Source organism: Nipponia nippon, unplaced genomic scaffold, assembly GCF_047370975.1.
Source record: "Nipponia nippon isolate SJK-2023a ecotype South Korea unplaced genomic scaffold, ASM4737097v1 scaffold_6, whole genome shotgun sequence".
Lineage (NCBI taxonomy): Eukaryota > Metazoa > Chordata > Aves > Pelecaniformes > Threskiornithidae > Nipponia > Nipponia nippon.
Window position 1 is genome coordinate 14,810,981 of NW_028262380.1, and position 19,956 is coordinate 14,830,936.

Here is a 19,956-nt window from a genome sequence, read left to right on the forward strand (position 1 = left end):
TATTTCCTCACGCCAGTTGCCACGTAAGAGATCGCTTCCGTAACAAATACGAGCATAAGCGTTCGTCATGTTGCACCGTATATGCTGTCTTTAGTATTTTTTTTTCTGTGACACAGTATGGCTGTAAACTGCCGATTCTATACAAATTACATGTAAAAAGGTAATCGGAACAATTTAAGACTTGAAAAGGCAAGCACAGAGAATCTCAGGATTTACAGAGCTCAAGGCTGACCGGCGTTAATAATAGTCCTCAGTCTACAGTCGTGCTGTAAAAACAAACTTGCTGCAGTTTGTTTTCCTTCATGCTGAGCAAAAGGCAGCGAAAAAAGTCTGATACCAAAGCAGGGTTTGAATAACACATGTTTAATAAGGCGCTGGACCGTATTTTGAAAAACTAAAAGAAAAAAACTGCTCAGTACACTCTCTGAGGGGACAGGCTTACAGAACGCATGTGCAAGTTTAGGACTAAACAAAGAATACACAAGTAACCTTGTTCTGTCATTTTCTAATTTAAGAATAGTTTAGTTTTCAAGCACAGATATTAATGTCACATTTCTGTGCTCATTGTACTTTTCCCAATTCTGAGAGAGAGTACTTAAAAACTGATGTGTTTTATAACACTTGATGTTTGCTGTTCAGTAGCTCAGTGATTGCTTTGAGGCCTAAGCAGAGTGTGTCAAGTTGGGTACCTGTTAAATGAACACATATTTATTAACGGTTACAAAAAGTTGATTTCAGTGACTTGTCAATGGTGAGTGCTATGGTAGGAATCTATCTGCAGTGATCAGACCAGTCCATAAAACTATATTCAAGATCCTTGTCCATGAGATCTATCTTTTTCCCCCCCACTGCATCTCCTGGTTTTAACTAAAGATATTCCATATTCTGCAGCGTTAGAGAAAACACGCTCCTTCAGTCTTACCCCAGAACAGGGCAGCCTTTTTAATTTTTAACATGCTTTGTGTGTGTGTAGATTCCTAGATTTCTAAAAAGGATTGAAATTTTATCACAGGGCATCGTGTTGACATTTATCTGCGTCATCGACACGGCTGCAACTTGAAATCTGCCACTTTAGAACTCCAGCACTTGGGCTAATGCTGAGGGCAGGTTGTTACCCTCTAAGGGTTTAGCACTAAGCAGTGTTTGAACACTTTGCCAAAGTGTTTCACAGTTATTTGCGGTAGCAGAGGAAGCAAGAGGAAATCTGAGGTTTTTAGGTTCCATTCTAGATACTCTTACAGCCACAGACTTCTGTTCATTCCCTCAGAAGCTTTTTACTTTCTGCCCCATTGCCTCCAGTACTGTCTCTGTCTGCACTTTGGTTCCTCCTTCTCAGTTTCAGTGTCTGTATTCCAAATAATTTATAGCCTCAGACTAGGAGGGAGGAAGAAGTGGGTGTGAGCCTAGTCTTTTCTCTCTCTTCCCTTCCTACCACCACCGCTCCCTTGCTTTTGCTTCCTCCCAGTTTTGGTTTTCCTTCTTAAGTTCTGTTCGTACTCATGCCTAGCCTCACCTTCGTCTTCTCATTGCCCAGCTGTAGTCCTGTGCAGTGATGGCATGCTATTGCTTTGTCCTTTTCCTCCTGCCTTAGTCCTTTGCTTCCCTCTATTTACATCTACTATTTCCTGTCCTAAGACAACTAGTGTTGTCTTTAAAAATTGTCATGAACGATACTGGTCAGAATCCATATAGGATAACAGTGGAGACCCTGAATAACCTACACTTAGTCACCACTTTCTTTATGCCTTACTTGGCTGCAGTATAGAATAGTTTCAGCTGGAAGGGACCTACAACGACCATCGAGTCCAACTGCCTGACCACTTCAGGGCTGACCAAAAGTTAAAGCGTGTTGTTAAGGGCATTGTCCAAATGCCTCTTAAACACTGACAGGATTGGGGCATCGACCACCTCTCTAGGAAGCCTGTCCCAGCATCTGACCACCCTCTCAGTAAACAAATGCTTCTTAATGTCCAGTCTAAACCTCCCTTCGCGCAGCTTTGAACCATTCCCACGTGTTCTGACGCTGGATACCAGGGAGAAGAGCTCAGCACCTCCCTCTCCACTTCCCCTCTTCAGGAAGCTGTAGAGAGCAATGAGGTCACCCCTCAGCTTCCTTTTCTCCAAACTAGACAAGCCCAAAATTCTGACTTGAAGATCTCCGTTTGACATGCAAATATGGAAATGTTGAAATATTTATGCAGACTCTAGACACAGACCTGCTCCTTTCACTGTTACATTCTGGGTGGGGTTTGCCTCACTTCTTGGAGGTAGAGCTGTGCTGACTCCACTTGTGCTGTGGCAGTAGCAGCCAGCCCTGGTCCAAAAATGTGGCAGCACAGCTGGAGTGCAGGGCTGGGAGGATGCTCAGCTGCGTCTGGGGCAGCTGCACAGCTGTAGGATCAGAGTTCTCCTTTCTAGCCCATCCCATGGGGGTTTTGTATCGCATTATTAATGTGTTTGAGCACTTGGCTGAACTGTATTAAGCGACGTAACTCTCTCTGTCATACATCGTGTATTTTCTTTCTCCTTTTGCCCCCAAAGGACTATGAGTTTTGCTGTAGGATCTGAGGACCGTGGAAATGTTCCAGTTTTGGTTTGTTGTGTTTTCTGTTTGGTTGGTTGGTTGTAATAGTTCCTTATTTTCTGTTGAATTTCATTTTTCTTTCCTAAGAAAGCTCTGTGTCTGCACAGCGGGCTTCTGTATTTATGGTAAAGTGTCATTGCACCTGGGAGATACAGTTATAAAGTCCTGTTCTACATTTTCAAACTTAACGTGATTTTTAGGTGGATTGAAGTAGGCACAGAGAATGTGGAATATAAGAGCTTTGACTTGAATAAGTATTGTGTGGGGAAACCGGTTTAGAGATGAGAAGATATATTTTGTGTGCTCTTGGTATTTTGCCTTAGTCACAAAAAATACTTCAACATTCTGTATTAATGTGTATTTTTTGAAAGCTGACTGGTTTATGCTCAGATATGCTGTATTGCTGCTGTCTGTGGGGAGCTGATGAAGGTTTTTTGTATTTGAGACTAAGTTGGTAACACAAGGATGTTACGAGGTTATCTAAAGCCAGTGTAATGTTAGTTGCAGAGACTGCTGTCACTGGTGATATTGTTAAACTGTGACAAAACCGATCCATTTGCCTATGGATGCTCTTCTAAATAAAAGATGACTGTTATGGCCATGAACTTTGAAAGGATTTTCTTTGCCCTGGCGTTGACCTATCACTGTTTATTTGGTTTGGTTTTTTTGGTCTGTCAGCTGCATTGTACAACCATTGGATTGTTTGACATGTAATGAAAGATGACTAATGCTGTGCATATGGTGAATGTTTTTGGCATCTCTCCACCTGTTCACCAGTTACATATTGGCAAGGACCAGGTACGAAATGATTGTTGAGGGATTCCCTATGAGAAAGCTACAATAACAGTGACAGACTTTCCATTGCTTGCAATTTATAAAAGACTGTTAGAATTCATTATATATATGTTTGTGCTTTTTGGTCAACTAAAACAAAAGCAGCAATTTTTTTTTTTTTTTTTTTGTCCTTAGACTTTTCCAGAGACACGGCTATTTAAAATGTAGTATGCAGGGATATTAAAGTTTGCGTTTCATCATACTTTTACAGGCTTATGTAGTTCCTTGGTATGGTACCATTTTTGAGATTAGGCTGAGTTAATGTGCTAGGTGATTGAAGAACTTTAAGGACTAGAGCAGAAGTATTTAAATAAAGAAAACTGGGCTTGAAGTAAATGCTCAGGGACAAACATAAGCAGTTCAGATACAGCGGCTTTACCGTGGTCTTAAACCTGCAGTTTTGGATGCTTTAAAAGATTGTCACTTCTGGAAAGCGTTTGGCACGTGAACTTCTGTCTCAGGACAGTCTTAGGAAATCTCACTATTTAAGCTTTTCCTGTTACTTTTGTTTATGGCAAGTATGATCTATTGGGAATAATCATCAGTCAACTATGCTTTTTTTCTTAGTTATTTGAAAATATAGAAGGAATGAGAACTTTTTATCATTGCTGACTGTTCAGTATGTGTTGGAGAAATGGTATCAGGGCTGATACAGCCTATTAACGGAAATAAAGATAAATTCATGGTCAAGCAGAATTTCATGGTGGGCTTGATTACAGCCATGAATAAAATTTTGTGTTTTACTAAGGAGATTCTCTTCTTCTTTAAGGTTTTGCAAAAAGCTAAAAAATGAAGTGCTGGAGCATGAATTCTTCAAAAGCAATACCAGACATATCTGAAAACATATCCTTGAGAATGGAAAATTTGAAATGTTAAATATTTCTAAGTCTTTAAATGCAAAATTTCAGAATGATCAAATGTCTGTGTTTGAAGTTGTTGAACACATAAGGATGCCAGATTCATGAGGCTACAACATCTGTTATTCATATAACTTCTGCATATGGATTCTGTAGGATGATTAACTGATTCTTCAAAAAAATTGGTATGAGAGGCCACTATTCACATCAAGAATATGTTCGGCTGCTCTGTACAAATGTGTAATGAGGGGGAAAAATCCCCACATAAAACTTCCCTCCAAAACTAGTTCTTGTGCAAGCCAGAGCAAATGACATTGAATATAAATTTTGAGCAAACCTTTCAATTACAAGGCCACCTGACTTTCATAGTATACTGCTTTGGCTGCGCACAGGTTAGGGGTGGCTTTTTTGTTTAGATTTGTTTTGGGCTTTTTCTTAATTGTATATACTCTGAGTGAAACAGCTTTTTCATGCATACTTGCGTAAACCCAACATATCTCATTGTTTGCATGCAGCCCATGGGATAATTCAAAATAGCATTGCTATTAGAAAAGATGGAAAGCTGAAGTTTTGTCCTTGGTCCCAAACATGGGATCTTCCTATGCATCTTAACGCACTTCGGTATTCAGAGCATTCTTGTAGGAGAAAAAAGGAGTAGGGGTGTTTGTATGTGGTGTTTACAATGGCTTAATGTTTGCCACTGTCACTGCATTAATAAAGCCTAAAAAAGCATGGGGAATGCCCAAACCAGTAGCTGGTCCCCCAAATTGACCATATAGGACCACCTTGAATTGCATGACATAATTATGGGCATAGGACAATTAAAAGTGAGTGTTTTTAAACATATATACTTTTTGATCCCTTTCAGACTATTCGTGATTGTTTGAAGAGGTACCAAGAATAAAATACAGTATATAACCAGTAGCCAGTACATGGCGCTAGCAGAGAAAGACAAGTCTGCACTCTCACTGGAAAATTTCTAGGGGTTTACAAATAAAAAAAAGTTTTAAAAACATTAGGAGATGATTAGATCTAGATTTCAAACAAAGGATTCCTTGTGCTTAATACCACTTGAGTATCATAAGAAAAAAGAGTTAGCTTGCAGATTAGGAGGTCCACAGGCTTTTCCACTGCCTACTTTCAGATATATAGTAGCTTTGGTGGTAGGCAGGTACCAATCTGCTGATGCAGGGAGTAACACCATCCCTGTTCTAAAAGTAAAAGGTATATGAAAATAAAAATGCCAAGTATTAGACATTTTGTTGGAATATGACAATAATGATTATGCTGCTGGTTCTGAGTCAAGTTCAGATTGGTGCCTGCAGAACATGTCAAATTACATCTAAGCTTTTTAAAAGACCAAGAAATATCCAAAATAATGAAATAACCAGCTTGTTATGTTAACTTTTTATAGGATGGGACATGTATTTGCCAGATCTAGAATAGACCTGAATGGGGCTTAATCCTGAAAACTTTTATATTCAAGAATTGTACCATTGAAGTCCATGGCAGAACACAGGCAGAGCATCCAAGACTGCATGGTCACGTAATGAACTACTACTGTTGTATTTGAATAGCTGATACTAACCAGTGCTATGAGGAAAATGGCCAAAAATGGTTAAAATGGTATGCTTTTTTTTTTTTTTTTTTTTGTTTTATACTCAAACTAAAAACTTCTAACCGGATTTACTAAGGTTGGTTTATACAATCATTATGAGACTAATGATTGCATAAGAATAACTCCCATGAAAGAATATGTGGATGCAAGGGAAATATATACTGCTTATGGTATAGCCAATTATAGTCTTCATTAGAAATTAATGACTGTGCCAAATTTTGGACAGCAAGTGATATTTCAGTTTACTTCTTAACTTTTAATGAGAGGTAAGTTCTAATAAATTGGGCCCATAGCTGAGGTCATTAGAATTAATCCTGACTTCTCCCATGTACAGTTACGAACAGTCACTTTTTTCCTCGTAGTTCACTGATGGTGCTGCATTTTGTACTCATTTACATGCACATGGGTTTCCCTCCCTCATTTTCTAGGCAGAAAATAAGATTCTAAATTACACTTTTTCAAACGGAGAGTTACAGTGAACTGATTTCTAGTATTTTAGATTTATCTCTTCACCTCTGCAAATTGTGGTTAATGTTGGCTTTTTATTATGAGCATTTATTGTTTTTACCTCTCATTTCCTTGTTAGAAAAGAAATTTAGCCTGAGAGATGGAAGGGAAAGAAGTTGATAATTTTAATTAGTAGAGGAGAAACATAAAAAGCTGGTTAAGGAAATAGCAGAGGAAAGATTTTTTTTTTTTTTTTTTTAAAGATTTTTGGAGAGGAGTGAAATGCTGACCTTGTTTAATGCAATAGGATTAAATGCCAAATCACTAATGTTCCCCATGTGATGCTTCTGGTTTTAGCAAAACTCGTATCAGTAACAGTGGTGAGGGTATAGGTTGGCCTTGGGGGAAGAGTTATGAACTGCTATATTTTGGGAAATGTCTGTGCAAATGTCTGTCGTTGTCCTCCCCTGCTTTGTTTGTTTGTTTTTAAGTACATTCTTAACTCCATGGGAATTATTTTCTGAATATAACTGAACAGCAGGATTGAAAGTTGGCTCAGGAGACAACTTTCCTTAGTCGCCTATTAGTTTTGTTTTGACTAACTGGACCTCATGTGGTGCTGAGGAGTCCAAAAGTATCTAAGGCTGCAGTTCCCATTTTGAGGACGTTGTTTTCATCCTCACCTCGCCTCCTTCCAGGGCCAGGTTGGTTGTGGGAGGTTCTTTCCTGACTTACAGTTGTCAGAGGAGTTGTTGTATCATGTAGCTGGTCACTACAGACTCTTTCCCAGCTATGGCTGTCCATTAAACTGACACCTTCTGTGAGTTCTTGATTTGTCATCTTGCCATAAATAAGGATAAAAGCTATAGAAGTTTGTAGTGCATACGGAAGTGGAAGAAAGCTGAGGTTTATCATATGTAGCCTCCTTCTTTTCTCAAACATAGGTTACATTAGCATGACATCTGAAGAAAGAGAAAGGGAGGCTAGGGGCAGGGTGGTGGGTCCTGTGGCATCTGAAAAGCTGGAGAGATACAATGGAAGAGAAAGACAACAGAAAGTGAGCAAGCTTAGCTGGAAGAAAATAGAATGACATAGGTTGGGGAAGAGACAGCCTAACATAAGAGGTGGAAATATGGATTAAAAAAAAAAGGAAAAGAATGAATACCGGGAAATGATATGGAGGTTATGATAGAATACATCTAAATAGGCAAGAAAGGAAGGGAAATGAAAGAAGGAAGAGTGAGAATGAAACTTAATACTTACAGGTTAGTGAATTTAATTGATGCAGTTATGCTATTTACTCTGAGGTTTTTTTATCAAAGATTTTGGAGCAAGAACAGCTCATTATTTCGAGTACTTCGATACATTGTCATCGCTAGAAGCTTTGGGCTCTGTATTTATATTTTTTAAACTATAATCTCTTGTTTGGGACAGAAATGAACTCAAAAATAAGCAGACCCAAAAGTGTGATTCATTAGAGATTTAACTGTTGGGATTTATTTTTCCAGGTATTAGCAGTGGGGCCAAAATAAAGCTAATTTCCCTGGAAGTTAGTAACTTTTAAGATTCTGATTCCCTTCCTCACCCTCTTTTTTTAAAAATAAAACAAATTTTGTGTGGTAGTAGCCCGGTGAAGAACTTACGTGTGACTCTTCCAGCATCCTGCAGTTCCCGTTTTCTGTGTGCAGAAATGCTTGTTAAGTTAGGTAGAGAGGAGTGTTCCTTATGTCTTGGGCATTTGAAAAGTACTACTTTGGTTAGCTTCTGCTAAATCTAGACTTAGACTAAGGAGTTTTCTTCTCTGTGACAATTGGTGAACAGAATTTCTCAGTTATCACCTGGTATTTGCTTTGAACGCTGAAGTGTATTGAAATATTAATAAAATGGGGAGAGATTGTAATTTAGAATGCTAGCTATGCTTCACACGTGTGATCAGTAAAAAAACTCCACATTGAAACCCTCTTAATCTTGGGGAACAGCTATTTCAAAGCATAAAGATTTTTGCAACTTCTCACAAAAATAGGTTACAAATCATTGCTTTCAACGAGTAGTGCTGACGCTTGTGCGTTTGCTAATTGGGGATGGTTTTGGTCATCAGGACTAGTTTTTGCTGTAATGCTGAGCTGATTCCTTGTGATTTTTGGTAATGAGTGGATTAAGTTTTTGTGTGTTTCACCATAGACAAAAGGATATAATTTTTCAGTGAAAGATTATGTAATTGTATGCTCTGTCTTTGAAACTTCAGACACTATGCTTGAAAATATTTTTCAGACTGGCAAGTATTAAAACCTGGTACGATAGCTTCAGCAGTGAAAGCAATTAAAGGGTGAAAATTGGAGGTATGAATCATTTCCAGCAATTTTGGGAAAATGTTATTTAGTGTTGAAAATATTACAGTGTGATATAATTGCATAGAATTTTAAATGATGGATACTTTCTTGAAAAAATGTAAGTTTCCTGACTTCAGGGTGGTGTGTCAAAGCTTTCTGTCTGCCAAAAAATGACATTTTTATAGTGATCAGGTACCAGCCTTGAGGTGTTTGTTGTCCTTTTTTACCCTTTCATTCTGACTCTGCCTTCCCTTTTGATGGAGGGTGGTGAGAAAAATAGAAAAGTGGATGTACTGCATCTGCTCAAATTTAAATCTGTCCCATTTCCATAGGTATTTCTAGCATTTGAAATAACAAACAAACAAACCAAAAACCGTGCAGTTAACTGTAATCCAGCTTCCTTTCAATCTTTGGTTTTCCACTATTAATAGATTGCTTGATTTCCCACTGGATATTTCCTTTTTTGGTTGGCGTTTAAAAGTTTTTGAATGTGGATGTAATCTCACTGATTCTAAATTAAGTATATTTCATTTCTGTAGTACAAGATACAACTGACTGGTGTTTCCCGTCTCTCCAAGTCTCAACTGGATAGCAAGTGTGAAATGGGTTTCAAGTGAATGTCAGTGGAGGCTTTGTGAGGATACCCAGAAGCCCTTAAACGTTATGTTGGTCTGTGGTTGAAAATAAGAGGAGAAGTCTTGGTTTGACTCATAAATTTATTAGAGCTCTAATATGGAGTATTGTTCTAAGCTAATTAGAATTTTAATATGGTCATTCAATGATTTTTTTTTTTTTAATGGGGGAAAAAAAAGTAAGTCCTCAAATGTTAATACAGGTGAAGGTAAAATATCACTACATTTAGAAGATGAGAAATAATCTTGCTGCAGGACTTCTGGGGGTTTCTGGAACAAAACAGCCACCTGAGGCTTGGCAGGTAAAAGAGGAGCTGAGAACTGGGTTGCATGGCAGCCCACCATGAGTGCGGTGGGGACTCCGCACTGGCTCCATGGCGGCAGCGTGCCAGGGAGCGCACAACACCTGGAGTCATCAAACAGTCTCCAGAGAAGGGGAAAGTTGGTGAAAGGGGCAGGAAGACAGGGGAGTTCATCAGCAATGTGTTGAAACCAAGGTGTTCTACAGAGCATTGGTATTTTGAGGAGGAAAAGCATGCTTTTGGAGTTACGAATTGTTCTAGGAGCATTGTATCATCTGCTCTTTTTCAGATTGACATGTAAAATACAGATGTAATTGCATTACGGGATTTTTTTCTTGCCTATTTTCAGGTGGTTTGGATGTTCTTACAAAATAGAAACAATTTTACATTCCCAGGCTTTTTGAGATTTCTCTTTCTTAAGGAAATTCCAGCTTTCCTTTGAGAGTTTTTGGCTGAGCTAATGGTCTCATTTCCCGCCCCCCCCATCTCCAGTTTAGCAGGGTTTTTTTTTCTTCCTTTTACTCTTGCTCTTTCCTGGAAAAGCAGCAAAACATTGTGTGAGCTGCAGAGGAACATACTGCTTAGTCTTATGGCACTTTATAACATAAGCATGTTATATGTTATATCTGTCTTTTTTTATAATTAGTTCACTTTTATTAAAATTAAATGGTGATAGCAAACTGACATGTAAAAGACAAACATGTAATGGTGATGAAAACCATTTAATGATTAGTTGGGAAACAAGTATTTATTGAAAATAAAACCCATGTCTAAAGGCTCTAATGCTGACTTTTGGAAACACTAGCATGTTGTGGTATTTGCAATACTGTATGTCCTGTACAGTAGATATTGTTTAAAATTGCTTGGGAACTGGAGCTTGCAATTGTGAGCTTGGAATGTCCTGCAGATAATTAAGTTGTGGTCAGGCTTTAGAAAAATAAAAAGTTCTCGAACTATGATTTTATAAACATGCTACAATAACATTTCTTTATATTTAACAGTTTCTTATAGAAAGCTGATACTCTCACAAGGCATGGACTAAAGGTAAAACATCAAGAAAGAAAAAATATTAAATTAAAACTTCACTTAGGATGTTGACAGTTGGCTTGTAATATTAAACAGATGTGCATGTTCTTGGGATATTCTTCTTTCAGAACCTTGTTGCATACCCGTTTTCAAGTGACAGCTACAAATTTTTGATTAATTTAAAATTCTTCTTTCTTCAGTTGTCTTTGTTATATATTATTTTCTTTGGGTCAATCCAGCTGGACAGTGTGATGCATACTGTAGTTTCTGCTGTGATATTCAAGGGAAAGCGTTCCTCAATGTAGGCTTAAATTGAGGCATGGGTCATTCAACTATATGGAAAAATTATTACATGTAAGCAAAGATTCTTGGGCATGGTATTACCTTTGCATATGTAAGTAGGGCATTCATCGGCTCTGGTTGTGGATATGGTAGGGCATAATTTGGTCTCTCTGACTCCTAGTCAATGCTGCATATAGCAGTCAATACCAGAACAAAGAAACTTAAGTTTTTAAAAAATGTACGTTTAGTGAAACATAGAGGGAATTATCAGTTAAAGCATATTGCACTACTAAAATGGCAAAATGTTGTGTCCAGTTCTAATGTCAACCTTTTTCAGAAATGTGGTGGTGGTGGGAGGTTGGTTGTTTTGTTTTGCTTTTTACAGAAGAGAGGTACAAAAAAGATCTAAAGTCTGAAAAACCTACTTTGTGGTGAGAAATTTTCTCATCCTATTTTGTTAGGGGACATGATCGCAAGGAAAAAAAGTCTCTGATTGTTCATGGATCTGATGAAAAAGCAAAAAATAAGGTACAATGCTGAAAAAAGCACGTTATTTGTGGTGTGTTTCAGCTGACCCTTCATTTGGTAGATTCTCCGTCACTTGAAATCTCTAAGTCAAGTGCATATATTGCAAAATATATATAGTACTTAACAAGTAATGCAGGAGTTAATGCATAGGGATGGCTCAGGAATTCCTTTTTACATATGGGACACTGCTTCGTACCAAAGCAAAGAATTGGATACTGGTTTCCCAAATCCCAGACTACTGCTGCAGTGACCTATGACTCTGATCAGTCTGACCTTAGACTGTGCGAATGTATGAATGTTCTGTCTTCATTTTTAATAATAAATGAACTTACAGGAAACAACGTGTTAAAGTATTCCTAAAATAAAATAGCCATATTAGACTTAACAGGGTGCTTAAGCTAGTTATTTACTACAGAAGTTACTTACAGCAAAGTAAGTAACCTCTTTTTTATGTTTTTTTTCAGTATATAAAAGGACAGTTAAATGACTTTTTTTTTTTTTTTAAAGAATAAAGGGAGCATTAACCAGTGTGAGGTATTCATTGGATAAATAATACTACATTTCTGTAGTGTTCATACGGAATCAGTTTCATGTATGTGAATTGGATATCACCTTTCTTTGTTTTTTAAAGATTTGTGTAAAGACACAATGATATACCACAATGTGAGCGAGACTAGCTTATTGTAAGAATACACTTTATTTCTCTTAATTATGTTGTTTCCAATTTCTAAGATTTTTAGCTTGCTGTGGAACCCATTGAAGTATAGATGGGAAATACTTATGAGAGCACAGATACAATCTCTTATGTTTTTAAATATGATGTAAAGGAGTGTACAGCACATACAGGAAAACACATCTTCGAGATAATCAAAATGTGAAGGAGAAGAAAAAAGGAAAAAATATAGAAGAGTTAATTAGTTGGTCTAAAATGTGACCTAGTATAACTTCTTGTATCATATTTGTTTTCTTCTGTGTTATGGCATAGAGAATACATGGTGCTGTGGTCTGGCCATTACTTTACCATTGCTTCACAATTTATTGTCTGAAAAATTACAGTAGTTTCAGGAGTGGTTTGTGGGTTCACACAATACACTTGAAATACTTATAATTTTATTTTGTAGGGAAAGTGAGGCATGTACATTTTTTGAAGAAAACTTTTTTTTGCTTGTGATGAATGAAAAGAAGCCTTTTCTATATAGCTTTTTAATAAAGATAAAATCTTATATTATTGAATTAAGCATATGCACCCTATGTAAATTCTAATCTGAATATTATTCCAGTTTTAAAGAAATACATTCAAAAGCATCCACTAGAGATATGGGAAGGACGATAATGCAAATATTACATGGATTTTGTTTGAGTAAATTTGCATGCTTGTTTTTGACACTAATAAGAAACAGAAGTTTACTTCAAAGACCATTTTTTATTTGTTTACACGTGGTTGTTACTGAGGCTTTTACATTTAAAAAAGAGCTACTATTACAAAAACACATCGTTTGTTTGCAGGCATTTTATGGACTGAACGGTTTTGAACAAACTGATTTGTATCAATCAGTTCTTAAAATGTAGTGGAGGAAGTTTCTTCTTTCAGTCAGACTTGTGGGTTGTAGCGGGAATTCTGCACAGCCTGATGATGACAGCACAATCTTCTGTCCAAGCAGGCATACGAATAACTTTGTTGTTATGACGCATCTTTCTGCTGGGGCTTTGTGGTGGTTGGTTCTGACTTCAGGTTTTGTCCCTTGTGTAGAGGACTTTGAAATAATATGAACAAAATGTTAATCATGGACATTACGTGAGATAACTTGCTATGCTTTCAAGCCTCTTTCATTAGCGCACTTGGAGACAGAGGGAGATGATACAAACATATTTCCTATTGTCCCTGTTACCAGTGCTTTAATACTAAATCCCTGGCAGAACAACTCTATAGATGTCTGATCCTACAAAGATAACAGTTTGACTGAGGCTGTTGCCAGTGAGATATTGTTGTTGATTAAACACAAATGTATGTTGTAATAAAAAATACTTTCTAATTGGAATTTCATAAGCAAGAAGGTTGTTGTAATGCAAATAAACTGAAGCTCTTGAATAGTAAGTTGTTTGGAATTAAATTTCCTACCTCTTTTGAGACTATGAACCGAACTATTATATTGCCTTCTGGTTGCATGGTGTGTTTTCTGCTTTGAATTGCTATTACGGTGGCTCCGAGAGTCCCTAACAGAGCAGAGCTAGATATCCTTTGTGGAGCATTTGAACTTGCAACTAAGCAAGACATTTAAAGATGCAAGATGAAATCCTGGTTGTACTGAAACAGGCTGCAGAGTTATGGTTGATTTAGTTGAAGAACAAATTTTGCAAAAAATTCTTAGCAGAGTGGAAGTTTAATGTTCGTTGTTTGTTCCACATTTTATCTTGTGAGTGAGAATGAGGACAAAGGCTCAAATAAGGGAGTGCTAAAAGAGAAGTCTTCTCAAGTGCTTTTTGGGATTTTTTTATTAAGGTACGTTCCTCACTTTTTTGGTTTGTAAGAAGTGAACTGAACTCCTTGGGACTATTCATACATTGTTGAACTAGGTCCTAAGAGAGCATTCTCAGAAACTTCTGACAAATGGGAAGGAAGTAAAAGTAAGGACATTTCTAATGTCTGTTATTTATTCCTATTTCCAAAGATATTCTGTACCCTAAACCAAAATAATTCTACAAATATTTATGCGTAACAGTTGTTGGGTAAAACTTGCAATTTTTCAAGAAAGTGTAGTTTTGAAAATATGTAAGCGTTGTAGCAATTAACCTACATGCACATTTATAATTCTAGAAAATGGACAGCGTATTAAATTCAAAGACTGGATCTGATAGACCCAAATTGCTTAAAACATCAGTTATTGAAGATGTCCCCCTGGGACATTGAGAAGCCATTTAACAGATGAAAGTACATTTTGAAAAGTTTGACCTTACAGGCAATCATAAAACGAATCAAAACAGTTCTTTCCTCCCTGAAATGTACAGAGCCCATCTGTATCTAATCCAGTAATTATAGACTGAGTTCAATTACCTTTTCAAACTTGGAGCAGACTGGAGACTAGGCAGTGAACAAACATAGGGTTTTGTCTAGACCTCAGTTGACCACAGTCTAAAATTTGAATTTATATCTAATTTTATTTTTAGCTTCATTTGATAGTTTTTAAAGGATTTATTTTGCTACCTAGTTGCTAGATCATGAAAGGTTTTACTTCTTGACCTAGTGTTTACGGCTACATTTTTATCCCAGTGAAGTTAATAAAATGACACCGGGTCCTAAGGGTTTACTGGATAAATCATTTTAAATGTAACAGAAGTGGGTGAACCAGCTCTTTTGAGTCTTTAATATTGCCACAATGAAGTTACGACAGCATCTGAACAAAATCATGTAATTTATTCTCTGCGCTTGTTTCTGTATATTTAATGTTCAGATTAAAAACAACTTTGTTGTGTTTTGCTTTTTTAGAAGAGTGAACCCCAAACCTGCCTGACTGCAACACTGCCAGTAGTTGACACAGATTAGAAACTGTGCTGAAAATATATTTTATTAATTTATTTCAGTTAGAGCTAACAGGCTATCCATTGAGCCATAAAGACAGTGTTAAAGAATATATACACAGCTACAAGTTGTAGCAGCTAGTATAGGTTATCCCTTTGACCGCCAAGCTGAAGCCCAGGCATCTTTTGATACTACCCCACAAACGAAACAAACAACATAATCTATGTCTTGTTGAGAAGTATCCTGTGCTGCATTCACTGTCTGACATAATAACGTTGCCAACACGATGTTCCCATTCCTTATACGATGGTTTCTGTGCAACTGTTGCTTGAAAAGCGTTCTTTGTAATAAAGGTGTGTGTAGTTTGCAGAAACCAACCGCAGCGTGCAAGACTTTTGTTGTTACAATAGTACATTTCCTATCTCTCGGGTAGCAGTGGAGGAGCAATGATTAAGGACAGAATAAACACTGTATTTTTTTTAACTTTTAACTGTGCCCTGTGCTTTTGATGGACTGGCGTCTCTTGGCAAGTGAAGACTATGATAATTGGTGTGCTTAGTTTAACTTACTGATTCTTAATAGTAATCAGTATTTTGTAGCAGTCACTGTAATTAGTTAAGAATGTGGTTCGTGATGACTTCCAAGTCAACACGTATTTAGCAAATAAGGCATACTGTTCCAGTGAGTAGTAAATTTGATGTGACAAGCAGGAATCTTTTGATGTTTAATTGGTTTTCCTTGTAACACTTGAGAAAAAACTGATCTAATGAAATGTTGTGTAACTGTAAAGCTGAGAGGCCCAAGAAATTGCATTGATTATTCTGAATGTATTTTGTCTCTATATTTTATAAGCATGGGAAAAGTTCTCCATTACTTGTCTTCTAGTTTTTTGGTAGTGTATAGTAGTTTTCTGGATGAATGATAGTGTTCTGAAAAGGTAATGTGGAAACGTATCAAATTATTTTCATAATCATAATTTTAAAGAAAAATTTGTAACAGTATATGATGAGGAAACATAGTAGGTTTTGGTATATAACATCAGTCTGTTTTTTTCCTTTAAAAAAAGAAGGACTGTCATGCACTCAGAAGTCAGGAAATCCAGTCTTCAATTTCAGTCCTTCATCAAAATCTTATTTACAAAAGCACTGAGAACTTGGTTGTTTCCTCCCTGCCTTAACTCCACATCAGGAGCTAAGACGACCTTTCAGCTGTTGCTAATGGCGAATGTCATAACCTGTTGTACCATCATATTTGCATTAGCAGGTTTATCATAGATAGTATATGGTCCTATTTTCTAAGAGTGAGTTCTTCCAATAAGCCCCATACCACTTTTTTTCTCCTCTTTACCATAATGGCCGTAAGAAATAAACAACTCGCCTGGAAATTCTGGTGAAGTTTGTGCTGCCATTCAACGTACCACCAGGCTTTGTAATTGAAAGAATGGTTGATAAAAAATTGCGAAATTTTTTAAATTTATGTAATAAAATTGTGTTATAGCTTCATAGGAGTAAGAAAAAGGGTACTATATCCAGGATGCTGAATCTGTTACTTGTGCTCCATTTCATTTTATAGGGCTTCAATGTTGCACAGCACTTCAGAAACTAAAGCGTTTTAGACCAGCAGCTGAAATGAGTATGTTCTGAGAAGAAACTAAGGCCATGCCTTCAGTCTGTAGGCTACCTGAAATGAGAAGTCTAGGTTTTGCACTGTGTTTAATCTGATCTAGGTAATTTTAATTCTAAGATCTAGTGACACTCTGTTCACCCCAAGTGCTAAGGCTACTAACAGTAATAGTTAAGAGAGTAATGCCTGCTACAGTAGACAACAATTGTGTTACAGTAAAAATGGAAAAATGACTGTTTTGTAGTCTTTCTCAAGATTTTTCATGACCTTTATCAACTTTCTGTTTGTCCTAAGTGAGGGGTGGTTGGTATGGTTCCACCTCTTTGCTCATTAGCAAAAGGAGTTTGTTTGTTTTGTGACTGTTGCAAGAAAATAGCGAGTTTCGATTAGGAAGTCGCATTCAACTAACGGCGCCTAACAGATTTGTCTGCCACGTGCGTTGCATATGCTGTATGTTTGTAATGTAAGAGAAAACAGTCAGTACTATTATTTTTTACAAAAACACTGTGTTTTCAGTTTAATGGAAAGGGAAATTTTAAAAGTGAAAGTATTCGTCCTTTGTGCTTCAGTGGATATTTGTGTGTTGACTGTTTCCAAACCAGATTACTTAAGTCAGCTCTTAAATCTGCATGTACATCCTCTGCGTCGGAGCACACAGTCCGAACTGGGTGGAGAGCACATGTCTTTTAACTGCCTCTGTTCAAGTAAATGCATTTAATTTTCCTTCTAGGATCATTTTTAAATCTAAAGGGAATATTAACTATATTATAGTCCCTGGACTTGACTTCGGCAAAAAATAGTAGCTCTTCAGGAGTCACCCCGTTTTCTCCTGATTCACTCATTTAAAAGGAGTAGCAGCTTTCTTTTGCCCACATCTGTTACTTCCAACTCTTACTTTTTTGACGCGTGCTTTTATTTCTGGCTCTGTGTGTCATATTTCATCATAGCTCTCTGTTGAAATCTGTCTCTTGCAATTTTAGTGTCACTGATTTCTTATTGTTGCTATTTTCTTCTTCCATTCACTCCATTTGATTCCTTTTGTTACCATATTTCTTTCCTGGTTTTCTACCAGCACATATTACAGAATTAATAGTTGCTTGTTTATTTAAATGGTAAGGATATTTTAGCTGCAGGAAGGATAAATTGGTTGCCCACAAATACCTAGTCAGTTGTTTTACTTTCTTTCTGCAGCAGAAGGCAGGCTTATTCTTTTTGTTGCTGTCTAATTTGTCTCACAAGACAAAGAAATTAAAAGGAAAAGGGCGGTCCATGTGAAGCTATAATCTATATAATTTATTTTTCCTTTGTCTTTTTCTCCTTCTCTTGTCCAGCTCTTGCTTTTTGGACTTCTTCCTTTTCTTGACTCCATTCGTATCATTAATTAGTATTAATAATGGCTACTAATTAAGCAATAAAAAGATACAGGCAGTCATTAAAGCTATGCTTTTTTATTTTCTAAAGTGCAGATTCTTCAAATCCGTTTAAATAAAAGAAAAATTATGCTGAGTTACCTAAACTTCAGAAAGAGTCACAGTTCGGCTAATTTGATACAGTGCAGCTAAATATAACCGAACAAAGTTACATTAGTAAAACTTTCTATTTAGACACGGCTTTTTATTTTCCTTCTCTGTTTTTCTATCGTTAGTCATTTTTGTCTGTCTCTTCCATGCTTATTGATGCTGTAGTCATGTCAGACAGACACTTGAGCTTCTTATTGCAGAAACAGTGTTTGAATCATGATAAAGGGGACTGAAGAACATTCAGGACAAAAAAGAAAAAAATACCTTCAAACTGGTTTAGATATTGTGGCTTTCAGTATCTGCACTGCTGCTGTGTAGTTATACAGCTATACAGTGCATTCAGCACATTCAGCAATATGCTTTTCCATTGGTATAATATTAGAACTGCAGGCATTTGAAATTGTTGTATGTTTCTGTGGCGGAAAAATGATAATTTTGAGATGCTCTGGTTCTAATGCTGTTGTGCTGAGGAGTAAAACATGCTATTAAAAACATGAGGTCATGTTAACCCTCTCTTTACTAGCATGCATATATATATATATATATATATAGCATACAATGTTTTGTTTAGGCTATTTCAAACACTTTCAAGAAGAATATTTTGCATCCTAATAGATTGAGTTATTGGTTTGGGGGGGTTGTTTCTTCCCCCTATTAAGTGGGTTTTTTTTGTTTTATTACCCTAAATAAGGGCCCCATTCTTCCCAAGTACATGCTAGTTCTTGTTTCTGGTATCTGTCTCACATTTGCACTGAAAATATAATTATCGTTTTAGCCAGGATGTGTCTTACAATGTTTTGGTTTTTTTCATTCTTTACCTCAGACCATGCTCTTCTGCTGTGGTTTTTAATCTCTCTTCCATCTTCACTTCTTCCCTTCCTTCACTTTTCAGTGTTGCTCTTATTTTTTCACCTCTGTGCCACAGTAAGCTTTACCAACTCCTGTTCCATCTACTTATACAGTCAGATATCTGCTTGACATTTACCACGTAATCTTGACCAGTCTCCTTATGGTAAATTCTCTTCCCAGTATTGAGATTTCATGTTTTAATTCTGATTCCTAGCCTTAAAATTTTCATCTTAAAGTTGACAGTGAGATAGCTCCCCTGTAGAGAGGTACCTCACGTTTACCTTTCTCGCTTCCGAAGTACATCATGCCCATGCATGGGCAAAATACTGAAATACTGATGAAATATATTTCACTAATACTGACTCATCTGTAATGCAGAGCAGAACTGTGGAGCAGCGCTAGGACATCTGTAAATCAGATGTTTGTAACCCAAACAAAAACTGGAAGACACAGTATCATGACACGAGAGACTGTTCACAGAATTCATATAAGAGCTGTAAAACATTGGTGTGGCAAATCGCAGTAGCATTTCACTCTGACCTTGAGTGAAAATTGTATACAAGCCAGTATCCATTTTACAAAAGATAATCCTATTTCTACGTATTCATATCTGCTGAAACACAAGTATTTTCTATCGGTTGTTTCGTTATTCCCTCCCCCCAACCCCCCCCGCCCCGCAATGCAGTAGCATTTAGCTATTGCAGCCAAACCTGGGTGATCTAGTTGTTGTGGCAAAAGAGGCAGAGGTAACATTGATATCGTCACTGTACGGGTTGGTGAGACCCAATGAAACTGCTTGATGGACACTGAATCTTAACTCAAAGCTTCTTAGTAACTCTTACAGCTCCATCTAGAAGCACAATCCCTTTCCTCTGACTGGAAGTTAACATGCTCTTACCTCGGTGTACTTAGGTCCTGGGTAGCTAAAATGTGTTCTCACTGCAAAGTGCTTGTGAACGTAAATCTGTCAATAAATATAAGACGTGTCAGTGTGTTTCACCATCTTT

At 37.0% G+C, this 19,956-nt stretch overlaps 1 protein-coding gene across 2 annotated transcripts in view; it reads left to right on the forward strand.

Annotated features, from left to right (window-relative positions):
• The window catches only part of STX18 (syntaxin 18), a 69,213-nt gene that overhangs the window by 746 nt on the left and 48,511 nt on the right, over positions 1-19,956 (forward strand). The gene's annotated exons all lie outside the window — the stretch shown is intronic.